The sequence below is a fragment of the Manis pentadactyla genome, chromosome 2, assembly GCF_030020395.1.
Source record: "Manis pentadactyla isolate mManPen7 chromosome 2, mManPen7.hap1, whole genome shotgun sequence".
Lineage (NCBI taxonomy): Eukaryota > Metazoa > Chordata > Mammalia > Pholidota > Manidae > Manis > Manis pentadactyla.
This window is the reverse complement of record NC_080020.1, coordinates 20073610-20086737: the sequence shown is the minus strand read 5'-3', so window position 1 is coordinate 20086737 and position 13128 is coordinate 20073610.

Genomic DNA, 13128 nt, shown 5'->3' with positions numbered 1-13128 from the left:
GAGGGTATTATGCACAGTGAAATAAACCCAGTGGAGAAAGACAAGTATGAAATGATTTCAACAACCTTTGGAAAAGGAAATCCAAGAGAAACTGCATGAACAAAACGGCACTAGATTCACAGAACCCAAGAAGACACTGACAGTTACCAAAGGGCAAGGGAATGTGGTGGATAGTTGAGAATGGAGGGATAATGGGAGAGGGAAAGAAAGCGTGCATTACGATTAGCACGTATAATGTGGGAGCGGGGTCACAGGGAGGGCTGTACAACACAGAGAAGACAACTAGTGATTCCACAGTATCTTTTTATGCTCATGGACAGTGACTGCAATGGGGTATCTTCCGGGAATCTTCGTGATCGGGGGAGTCAAGTAAATATAATGTTACTCATGCAATTGTATAATAATGACAGATAGATAGGTAGTTAGATAGATGGAAAGACAGATAAATGAATGAATGCATAAATAAATAAATAAATACATATAAAGGAAGACAGAAAGAAAGTTAGATAGAATGATAGAGAGACTAAAAAGTAGATGGATAGATAGATAGATGGATAAATAGATACATAGATAGAAAGACAGATGAATGAATACATGACTAAATAAATACATACATGAGAGGGAAGGAAGGAAGGAAGGAAGGAAGGAAGGAGGGATGGAGGGAGGAAGGAAGGAAGGAAAGAAAGAAGGAAGGAAGGAGTAAAGCAACAGCCCAGTTTTAAAAATCTACAATTATATGAGCTACATGATGGTCACTACACTCCCCAGATCAAGTCCACGCAACATACTCCATTACAGTCAGTGTCCATCAGCTTAGCAAGATGCTACAGAATCACTACTTAAACTCTCTGTACTATACTGACTTTCCCGTGGGACCTCCCCACACATAACGTGAGCTGGTCGTAATGCCCCCTGTACACCCTTCTGCCTCCCTTCCCAACCAGCCTTCCTAGTCCCTTACTTTCATAAATTAGTGATGGGGAGGGTCAAGTAAACATAATGTTACTCATGTAGTTGTAGACTAATGATAAATAAACAATAAGTAAGGAAGTACATACATGAATACATACATAAAAAATAAATAATAGAATACAGCAGACCAGTTTAGAAGAGACATTTGCACCCCTATGTTTATCACAGCACTATACACAATAGCCAAGGTAAGTGTCCATCAGTAGATGAACAGTGGAATATTATTCAGCCAGAGGAAGGAAACCAATCCTACCATTTACAACAACATGGATGGAGCTAGAGGGTATTATGCTCAGTGAAATAAGCCACGCAGAAAACAAAAAATGTCAAATGATTTCACTCACCTATGGAGTATAAAAACAAGAAAGAGAGTGAAAGAACAAGACAGTAGTAGCCTCACCGAACCCAGGAAGGGACTCACGGTTACGAACGGGAATGTGACTGAGGAGGATGGGTTGGAAAGGAGAGAAGAGAGGGAAAATGGGGCATTACGAGTAGCACACATAATGTGGGCAGGCGGCAGGTATGGTCAAGGGAGTATAACACAGCAAAGATCAGTAGCACTTCTACAGCATATTCCTGGGCTGATGGACATTGACTCTTAAGGGCTATGTGTGGGGGGGACTTGGTAATGGGGGTAGTCTAACAACCATAATGCTGCTCATGGAACTGTTTAGTACTGACACCAAAATAAAAGGAAACACACAGTACCTTGGGTCTGGATTCCAATTTTACCTGATGCTGTCAAGTTGGTCAGTGTCCACCTCACCAGAATCACAGCTGCTCCTCTAAGCATACACATTCTGTCTCTAGGAAAGAGGCACCACTGTGACATCATGGAATTTCCAGACAACAGTGCTGCTCTTGCAAACTCCACCCCCATGGCGGGCACTGCCCAGCCGTGGGGAGCTGCATCACAATTTGAACAGGGAATATTATTCACCATATAAATAATGATTTCACTCGTGATGGGAGTATCAGAACAAAGAAAAAACTGAAGGAGAAAACATGAGCAGTCTCACAGAAACCAGGAATGGACTACAAGTTACCAAAGGGAAAGAGACCGGGGTGGATAGTTGGGAAAGAAGGGATAAAGGGAGAGGGAAAGAAAGTGTGCTTTACGATTAGCATGTATAATGTGGGAGGGGGGGTCACAGGGAGGGCTGTACAACACAGAGAAGACAAGTAGTGTTTCTACAGTGTCTTACTATGCTCATGGACAGTGACTGCAAAGGGGCATGTGGGGGAATCTTCATGATGGGGGGAGTCTAATAAACATAATGTTACTCATGTAATTGTGTATTAATGACAGAAAGATAGACAGGAAGATAGATTAATAGATATAGATAGAGAAGAAATGAATTAATGCATGAATAAATAAATATATATGTACATGAACACATACATAAAGAAAGAAAGCAGAAGCCCAGCTGAAAAAAGACACACAAACCCCTGTGTTTACCACAGCACTATTAACAACAGCCAATCCACAATAACAGGAGCTACATTAAGGTTACTACATGCCCCAGATAAAGTCCACCAAACATACCACATTACAGTCACTGTCCGTCAGCATAGTAAGATGCTATAGAATTACTATTTGAACTCTCTGTACTATACAGACTTCCGCACGGGAGGTACCCACACACTATGTGAGCTAATCATAATGCCCCCTGTTCACCCTTCTCCCTCCCTTCACAACCAGTCTTTCTAGTCCCTTAAGCTTTGGTAAATTGGTGATGGATGGTGTCTACTAAACATAATGTTACTCATGTAGTTGTTGACTAATGACAAATGAGTAAATAATAAATAAGCAAGAATATAAATGAATACATACATACATACATAAAAAAATAAATAATAAAATGCAGCAGTCCAGTTTAAAACAGACATGTGCACCCCTATGTTTAACACACCACTATTTATAATAACCAAGCTAAGTGTCCAACAGAAGATGAAAAGTGCAATTTTATTCAGCCAAAACAAAACAAGAAATCCTACCATTTACAACAACATGGATGGAGCTAGAGGGTAATATGCACAGAGAAATAACCCAGGCGCAGAAAGACAGGTATCAAATGATATCACTAACCTCTCAGAAGGAGAAGCAAGAGAAACTGAGTGAGCAAAGCAGCACCAGATTCATAGAAGCCAAGAATGGACTAACATGTACCAAAGGGAAAGAGACCGGTGTGGATAGCTGGGACTGGACGGATAAGGGGAGAGGGAAAGAAAGCGTGCATTGCGATTAGCACGTATAATGTGGGAGGGGGGTCCCAGAGAGGCCTGTACATCACAGAGAAGACAAGTAGTGATCTTACAGCATCTTACTATGCTGATGGACAGTGACTGTGAAGGGGTATGTGGGGAGATCTTGGTGAAGGGGGGAGCCTAGTAAACATAATGTCCTCCATGTAATTGTAGATTAATGATACCAAAATATAAAAAAAATGATAAATTGAATTAAGGAATGCAGAAAAGTGGAGACGTTTCATAAAAGAAGAGATACAAATGGCCAAAGAGTCCATGGAAAAATATTCAGCAACAGTAGTCATCAAAGAAAAGCAAATTAAAATAACAGTGTGACATCCCAATTATGTTAGAATGATTCAAAAGAACAAAAACTGACACTGCCAGACCTCAACTGTTGATCAATCTGGTGGGCATGTAAAATGGTATACCATTTTGGGGAAAAGATCTGGCAGTTTGGATAAACTTAAAAACATACTGACCTTATGGCCCTGCAATTCCACTTGTAGGCTTTTACTCAAATGAAAATGGGTGCTTATGCTTACAAAAAGACCTATACACAAACCTTCTCAGAGACTATATTCATAGTAGGCCAAACTAAAAACAGGCTTCTTAAAACATCTGTGGTTTATTCATAGAAAGAAGTACTACTCATCAATAGAAAGGACTGAATCACCAATACAAGATGATAGAATCTCACAGACATGTTGTGTAAAAAACCTTATGCAAAAACAAACCGACAATTGCAGGCGCGCCGGTCGGGCGGTGGGCAGGGGCGTTGGGCATGGGCGGGGCCGAAGGCGCCGCGGGGCGGAGCCAGGAGGTGGCGAGGGGCGGGCGCGCCGGGCGCGGGGAGCTGTCAGCGGCCGCTCTCACAGGGCCGCCTCGCTGGCTGCACCCTTCCGCCAGGAGGAGGCCTTCAGGGAACTTGGGCGGCGGCGGCGGTTCGCTGCTTCCTGGGGAGGGAGGAGCGTTCGTGTGAGCGAGGCCAGGCAGGAGGCCTACACTCGAGCGCCTCCCGAGCCCGTGCCCGCGCCCACACCCGCACCCGCTGGTCCCCAGCCCGGAGGTTCCTCGAGGTCGCCTCGGAGGCGGGCCCCGGTGGCGGCGGCGGGCCCTGGCGGAAGCGGCTCAGCAGACAAGCGGCCTCAGGGTACCGGGCGCCGCCGGGGCCGCCGCGCAGGTGCCTTGGCAAAATGACCCCGGGGTCACCGCGGCGCGGTGCCTGATGGGGGAGGCCGGGGAGCCCCTGCGGACCAACCGAGAGAGCTCAGCAGCTTGCAGGGACAGGCGGGACGCCCGCTGGGAGCTCACCCTGCTGCAACCCTCGCCTCCCTTTTTTATTTTTCCTGGCTTTCATCGTTATCTAGTCAGGAATCCGCGGGTTTCTTTTCACTCTCATTAATCAACAATTATATGAGCAATATTAGAGTTAGTAGACTCCCCAGATCATCAAGTTCCCTCCCTACCGCATACCCTATTAGAGTCACTATCCGTCAGCATAGTACGATTCTATAGAATCACTACTTGACTTCTCTGTATTACACTGACTTCCACGTGGAACCCCTCCCACATTATGGCAGCTAATCTTAAGTCCCCCTTTCCACCCTTCTGCTTCCCTTCCCAACCAGCCTTCCTAGACGCTTACCTTTGGAAAATTGGTGATGGGGGGAGTCTAGTAAACATAATGTTACCCATGTAATTGGAGATTAATGACAAGTAAATAAATAAATAAATGATAGAATGCAGCAGCCCAGTTTTCAAAAGACATGTGCGCCCCTATGTCTATCACAGCACTATTCACAATAGCCAAGCTAACTGTCCATCAGAAGATGAGCAGTGGAATATTATTAGGCCCTATGAAGAACGGAAATCCCATCACTTGCAACAACATGGATGGAGCTAGAGGGTATTATGCACAGTGAAAATAAACCCAGTGGAGAAAGACAAGTATGAAATGATTTCAACAACCTTTGGAAAAGGAAATCCAAGAGAAACTGCATGGACAAAACGGCACTAGATTCACAGAACCCAAGAAGACACTGACAGTTACCAAAGGGCAAGGGAATGTGGTGGATAGTTGAGAATGGAGGGATAATGGGAGAGGGAAAGAAAGCGTGCATTACGATTAGCACGTATAATGTGGGAGCGGGGTCACAGGGAGGGCTGTACAACACAGAGAAGACAACTAGTGATTCCACAGTATCTTTTTATGCTCATGGACAGTGACTGCAATGGGGTATCTTCCGGGAATCTTCGTGATCGGGGGAGTCAAGTAAATATAATGTTACTCATGCAATTGTATAATAATGACAGATAGATAGGTAGTTAGATAGATGGAAAGACAGATAAATGAATGAATGCATAAATAAATAAATAAATACATATAAAGGAAGACAGAAAGAAAGTTAGATAGAATGATAGAGAGACTAAAAAGTAGATGGATAGATAGATAGATGGATAAATAGATAGATACATAGATAGAAAGACAGATGAATGAATACATGACTAAATAAATACATACATGAGAGGGAAGGAAGGAAGGAAGGAAGGAAGGAGGGATGGAGGGAGGAAGGAAGGAAGGAAAGAAAGAAGGAAGGAAGGAGTAAAGCACCAGCCCAGTTTTAAAAATCTACAATTATATGAGCTACATGATGGTTACTACACTCCCCAGATCAAGTCCACGCAACATACTCCATTACAGTCAGTGTCCATCAGCTTAGCAAGATGCTACAGAATCACTACTTAAACTCTCTGTACTATACTGACTTTCCCGTGGGACCTCCCCACACATAACGTGAGCTGGTCGTAATGCCCCCTGTACACCCTTCTGCCTCCCTTCCCAACCAGCCTTCCTAGTCCCTTACTTTCATAAATTAGTGATGGGGAGGGTCAAGTAAACATAATGTTACTCATGTAGTTGTAGACTAATGATAAATAAACAATAAGTAAGGAAGTACATACATGAATACATACATAAAAAATTAATAATAGAATACAGCAGACCAGTTTAGAAGAGACATTTGCACCCCTATGTTTATCACCGCACTATACACAATAGCCAAGGTAAGTGTCCATCAGTAGATGAACAGTGGAATATTATTCAGCCAGAGGAAGGAAACCAATCCTACCATTTACAACAACATGGATGGAGCTAGAGGGTATTATGCTCAGTGAAATAAGCCACGCAGAAAACAAAAAATGTCAAATGATTTCACTCACCTATGGAGTATAAAAACAAGAAAGAGAGTGAAAGAACAAGACAGTAGTAGCCTCACCGAACCCAGGAAGGGACTCACGGTTACGAACGGGAATGTGACTGAGGAGGATGGTTTGGAAAGGAGAGAAGAGAGGGAAAATGGGGCATTACGAGTAGCACACATAATGTGGGCAGGCGGCAGGTATGGTCAAGGGAGTATAACACAGCAAAGATCAGTAGCACTTCTACAGCATATTCCTGGGCTGATGGACATTGACTCTTAAGGGCTATGTGTGGGGGGGACTTGGTAATGGGGGTAGTCTAACAACCATAATGCTGCTCATGGAACTGTTTAGTACTGACACCAAAATAAAAGGAAACACACAGTACCTTGGGTCTGGATTCCAATTTTACCTGATGCTGTCAAGTTGGTCAGTGTCCACCTCACCAGAATCACAGCTGCTCCTCTAAGCATACACATTCTGTCTCTAGGAAAGAGGCACCACTGTGACATCATGGAATTTCCAGACAACAGTGCTGCTCTTGCAAACTCCACCCCCATGGCGGGCACTGCCCAGCCGTGGGGAGCTGCATCACAATTTGAACAGGGAATATTATTCACCATATAAATAATGATTTCACTCGTGATGGGAGTATCAGAACAAAGAAAAAACTGAAGGAGAAAACATGAGCAGTCTCACAGAAACCAGGAATGGACTACAAGTTACCAAAGGGAAAGAGACCGGGGTGGATAGTTGGGAAAGAAGGGATAAAGGGAGAGGGAAAGAAAGTGTGCTTTACGATTAGCATGTATAATGTGGGAGGGGGGGTCACAGGGAGGGCTGTACAACACAGAGAAGACAAGTAGTGTTTCTACAGTGTCTTACTATGCTCATGGACAGTGACTGCAAAGGGGCATGTGGGGGAAATCTTCATGATGGGGGGAGTCTAATAAACATAATGTTACTCATGTAATTGTGTATTAATGACAGAAAGATAGACAGGAAGATAGATTAATAGATATAGATAGAGAAGAAATGAACTAATGCATGAATAAATAAATATATATGTACATGAACACATACATAAAGAAAGAAAGCAGAAGCCCAGCTGAAAAAAGACACACAAACCCCTGTGTTTACCACAGCACTATTAACAACAGCCAATCCACAATAACAGGAGCTACATTAAGGTTACTACATGCCCCAGATAAAGTCCACCAAACATACCACATTACAGTCACTGTCCGTCAGCATAGTAAGATGCTATAGAATTACTATTTGAACTCTCTGTACTAGACAGACTTCCGCACGGGAGGTACCCACACACTATGTGAGCTAATCATAATGCCCCCTGTTCACCCTTCTCCCTCCCTTCACAACCAGTCTTTCTAGTCCCTTAAGCTTTGGTAAATTGGTGATGGATGGTGTCTACTAAACATAATGTTACTCATGTAGTTGTTGACTAATGACAAATGAGTAAATAATAAATAAGCAAGAATATAAATGAATACATACATACATACATACATAAAAAAATAAATAATAAAATGCAGCAGTCCAGTTTAAAACAGACATGTGCACCCCTATGTTTAACACACCACTATTTATAATAACCAAGCTAAGTGTCCAACAGAAGATGAAAAGTGCAATTTTATTCAGCCAAAACAAAACAAGAAATCCTACCATTTACAACAACATGGATGGAGCTAGAGGGTAATATGCACAGAGAAATAACCCAGGCGCAGAAAGACAGGTATCAAATGATATCAATAACCTCTCAGAAGGAGAAGCAAGAGAAACTGAGTGAGCAAAGCAGCACCAGATTCATAGAAGCCAAGAATGGACTAACATGTACCAAAGGGAAAGAGACCGGTGTGGATAGCTGGGACTGGACGGATAAGGGGAGAGGGAAAGAAAGCGTGCATTGCGATTAGCACGTATAATGTGGGAGGGGGGTCCCAGAGAGGCCTGTACATCACAGAGAAGACAAGTAGTGATCTTACAGCATCTTACTATGCTGATGGACAGTGACTGTGAAGGGGTATGTGGGGAGATCTTGGTGAAGGGGGGAGCCTAGTAAACATAATGTCCTCCATGTAATTGTAGATTAATGATACCAAAATATAAAAAAAATGATAAATTGAATTAAGGAATGCAGAAAAGTGGAGACGTTTCATAAAAGAAGAGATACAAATGGCCAAAGAGTCCATGGAAAAATATTCAGCAACAGTAGTCATCAAAGAAAAGCAAATTAAAATAACAGTGTGACATCCCAATTATGTTAGAATGATTCAAAAGAACAAAAACTGACACTGCCAGACCTCAACTGTTGATCAATCTGGTGGGCATGTAAAATGGTATACCATTTTGGGGAAAAGATCTGGCAGTTTGGATAAACTTAAAAACATACTGACCTTATGGCCCTGCAATTCCACTTGTAGGCTTTTACTCAAATGAAAATGGGTGCTTATGCTTACAAAAAGACCTATACACAAACCTTCTCAGAGACTATATTCATAGTAGGCCAAACTAAAAACAGGCTTCTTAAAACATCTGTGGTTTATTCATAGAAAAAAGTACTACTCATCAATAGAAAGGACTGAATCACCAGTACAAGATGATAGAATCTCACAGACATGTTGTGTAAAAAACCTTATGCAAAAACAAACCGACAATTGCAGGCGCGCCGGTCGGGCGGTGGGCAGGGGCGTTGGGCATGGGCGGGGCCGAAGGCGCCGCGGGGCGGAGCCAGGAGGTGGCGAGGGGCGGGCGCGCCGGGCGCGGGGAGCTGTCAGCGGCCGCTCTCACAGGGCCGCCTCGCTGGCTGCACCCTTCCGCCAGGAGGAGGCCTTCAGGGAACTTGGGCGGCGGCGGCGGTTCGCTGCTTCCTGGGGAGGGAGGAGCGTTCGTGTGAGCGAGGCCAGGCAGGAGGCCTACACTCGAGCGCCTCCCGAGCCCGTGCCCGCGCCCACACCCGCACCCGCTGGTCCCCAGCCCGGAGGTTCCTCGAGGTCGCCTCGGAGGCGGGCCCCGGTGGCGGCGGCGGGCCCTGGCGGAAGCGGCTCAGCAGACAAGCGGCCTCAGGGTACCGGGCGCCGCCGGGGCCGCCGCGCAGGTGCCTTGGCAAAATGACCCCGGGGTCACCGCGGCGCGGTGCCTGATGGGGGAGGCCGGGGAGCCCCTGCGGACCAACCGAGAGAGCTCAGCAGCTTGCAGGGACAGGCGGGACGCCCGCTGGGAGCTCACCCTGCTGCAACCCTCGCCTCCCTTTTTTATTTTTCCTGGCTTTCATCGTTATCTAGTCAGGAATCCGCGGGTTTCTTTTCACTCTCATTAATCAACAATTATATGAGCAATATTAGAGTTAGTAGACTCCCCAGATCATCAAGTTCCCTCCCTACCGCATACCCTATTAGAGTCACTATCCGTCAGCATAGTACGATTCTATAGAATCACTACTTGACTTCTCTGTATTACACTGACTTCCACGTGGAACCCCTCCCACATTATGGCAGCTAATCTTAAGTCCCCCTTTCCACCCTTCTGCTTCCCTTCCCAACCAGCCTTCCTAGACGCTTACCTTTGGAAAATTGGTGATGGGGGGAGTCTAGTAAACATAATGTTACCCATGTAATTGGAGATTAATGACAAGTAAATAAATAAATAAATGATAGAATGCAGCAGCCCAGTTTTCAAAAGACATGTGCGCCCCTATGTCTATCACAGCACTATTCACAATAGCCAAGCTAACTGTCCATCAGAAGATGAGCAGTGGAATATTATTAGGCCCTATGAAGAACGGAAATCCCATCACTTGCAACAACATGGATGGAGCTAGAGGGTATTATGCACAGTGAAAATAAACCCAGTGGAGAAAGACAAGTATGAAATGATTTCAACAACCTTTGGAAAAGGAAATCCAAGAGAAACTGCATGGACAAAACGGCACTAGATTCACAGAACCCAAGAAGACACTGACAGTTACCAAAGGGCAAGGGAATGTGGTGGATAGTTGAGAATGGAGGGATAATGGGAGAGGGAAAGAAAGCGTGCATTACGATTAGCACGTATAATGTGGGAGCGGGGTCACAGGGAGGGCTGTACAACACAGAGAAGACAACTAGTGATTCCACAGTATCTTTTTATGCTCATGGACAGTGACTGCAATGGGGTATCTTCCGGGAATCTTCGTGATCGGGGGAGTCAAGTAAATATAATGTTACTCATGCAATTGTATAATAATGACAGATAGATAGGTAGTTAGATAGATGGAAAGACAGATAAATGAATGAATGCATAAATAAATAAATAAATACATATAAAGGAAGACAGAAAGAAAGTTAGATAGAATGATAGAGAGACTAAAAAGTAGATGGATAGATAGATAGATGGATAAATAGATACATAGATAGAAAGACAGATGAATGAATACATGACTAAATAAATACATACATGAGAGGGAAGGAAGGAAGGAAGGAAGGAAGGAGGGATGGAGGGAGGAAGGAAGGAAGGAAAGAAAGAAGGAAGGAAGGAGTAAAGCACCAGCCCAGTTTTAAAAATCTACAATTATATGAGCTACATGATGGTTACTACACTCCCCAGATCAAGTCCACGCAACATACTCCATTACAGTCAGTGTCCATCAGCTTAGCAAGATGCTACAGAATCACTACTTAAACTCTCTGTACTATACTGACTTTCCCGTGGGACCTCCCCACACATAACGTGAGCTGGTCGTAATGCCCCCTGTACACCCTTCTGCCTCCCTTCCCAACCAGCCTTCCTAGTCCCTTACTTTCATAAATTAGTGATGGGGAGGGTCAAGTAAACATAATGTTACTCATGTAGTTGTAGACTAATGATAAATAAACAATAAGTAAGGAAGTACATACATGAATACATACATAAAAAATTAATAATAGAATACAGCAGACCAGTTTAGAAGAGACATTTGCACCCCTATGTTTATCACCGCACTATACACAATAGCCAAGGTAAGTGTCCATCAGTAGATGAACAGTGGAATATTATTCAGCCAGAGGAAGGAAACCAATCCTACCATTTACAACAACATGGATGGAGCTAGAGGGTATTATGCTCAGTGAAATAAGCCACGCAGAAAACAAAAAATGTCAAATGATTTCACTCACCTATGGAGTATAAAAACAAGAAAGAGAGTGAAAGAACAAGACAGTAGTAGCCTCACCGAACCCAGGAAGGGACTCACGGTTACGAACGGGAATGTGACTGAGGAGGATGGTTTGGAAAGGAGAGAAGAGAGGGAAAATGGGGCATTACGAGTAGCACACATAATGTGGGCAGGCGGCAGGTATGGTCAAGGGAGTATAACACAGCAAAGATCAGTAGCACTTCTACAGCATATTCCTGGGCTGATGGACATTGACTCTTAAGGGCTATGTGTGGGGGGGACTTGGTAATGGGGGTAGTCTAACAACCATAATGCTGCTCATGGAACTGTTTAGTACTGACACCAAAATAAAAGGAAACACACAGTACCTTGGGTCTGGATTCCAATTTTACCTGATGCTGTCAAGTTGGTCAGTGTCCACCTCACCAGAATCACAGCTGCTCCTCTAAGCATACACATTCTGTCTCTAGGAAAGAGGCACCACTGTGACATCATGGAATTTCCAGACAACAGTGCTGCTCTTGCAAACTCCACCCCCATGGCGGGCACTGCCCAGCCGTGGGGAGCTGCATCACAATTTGAACAGGGAATATTATTCACCATATAAATAATGATTTCACTCGTGATGGGAGTATCAGAACAAAGAAAAAACTGAAGGAGAAAACATGAGCAGTCTCACAGAAACCAGGAATGGACTACAAGTTACCAAAGGGAAAGAGACCGGGGTGGATAGTTGGGAAAGAAGGGATAAAGGGAGAGGGAAAGAAAGTGTGCTTTACGATTAGCATGTATAATGTGGGAGGGGGGGTCACAGGGAGGGCTGTACAACACAGAGAAGACAAGTAGTGTTTCTACAGTGTCTTACTATGCTCATGGACAGTGACTGCAAAGGGGCATGTGGGGGAAATCTTCATGATGGGGGGAGTCTAATAAACATAATGTTACTCATGTAATTGTGTATTAATGACAGAAAGATAGACAGGAAGATAGATTAATAGATATAGATAGAGAAGAAATGAACTAATGCATGAATAAATAAATATATATGTACATGAACACATACATAAAGAAAGAAAGCAGAAGCCCAGCTGAAAAAAGACACACAAACCCCTGTGTTTACCACAGCACTATTAACAACAGCCAATCCACAATAACAGGAGCTACATTAAGGTTACTACATGCCCCAGATAAAGTCCACCAAACATACCACATTACAGTCACTGTCCGTCAGCATAGTAAGATGCTATAGAATTACTATTTGAACTCTCTGTACTAGACAGACTTCCGCACGGGAGGTACCCACACACTATGTGAGCTAATCATAATGCCCCCTGTTCACCCTTCTCCCTCCCTTCACAACCAGTCTTTCTAGTCCCTTAAGCTTTGGTAAATTGGTGATGGATGGTGTCTACTAAACATAATGTTACTCATGTAGTTGTTGACTAATGACAAATGAGTAAATAATAAATAAGCAAGAATATAAATGAATACATACATACATACATAAAAAAATAAATAATAAAATGCAGCAGTCCAGTTTAAAACAGACATGTGCA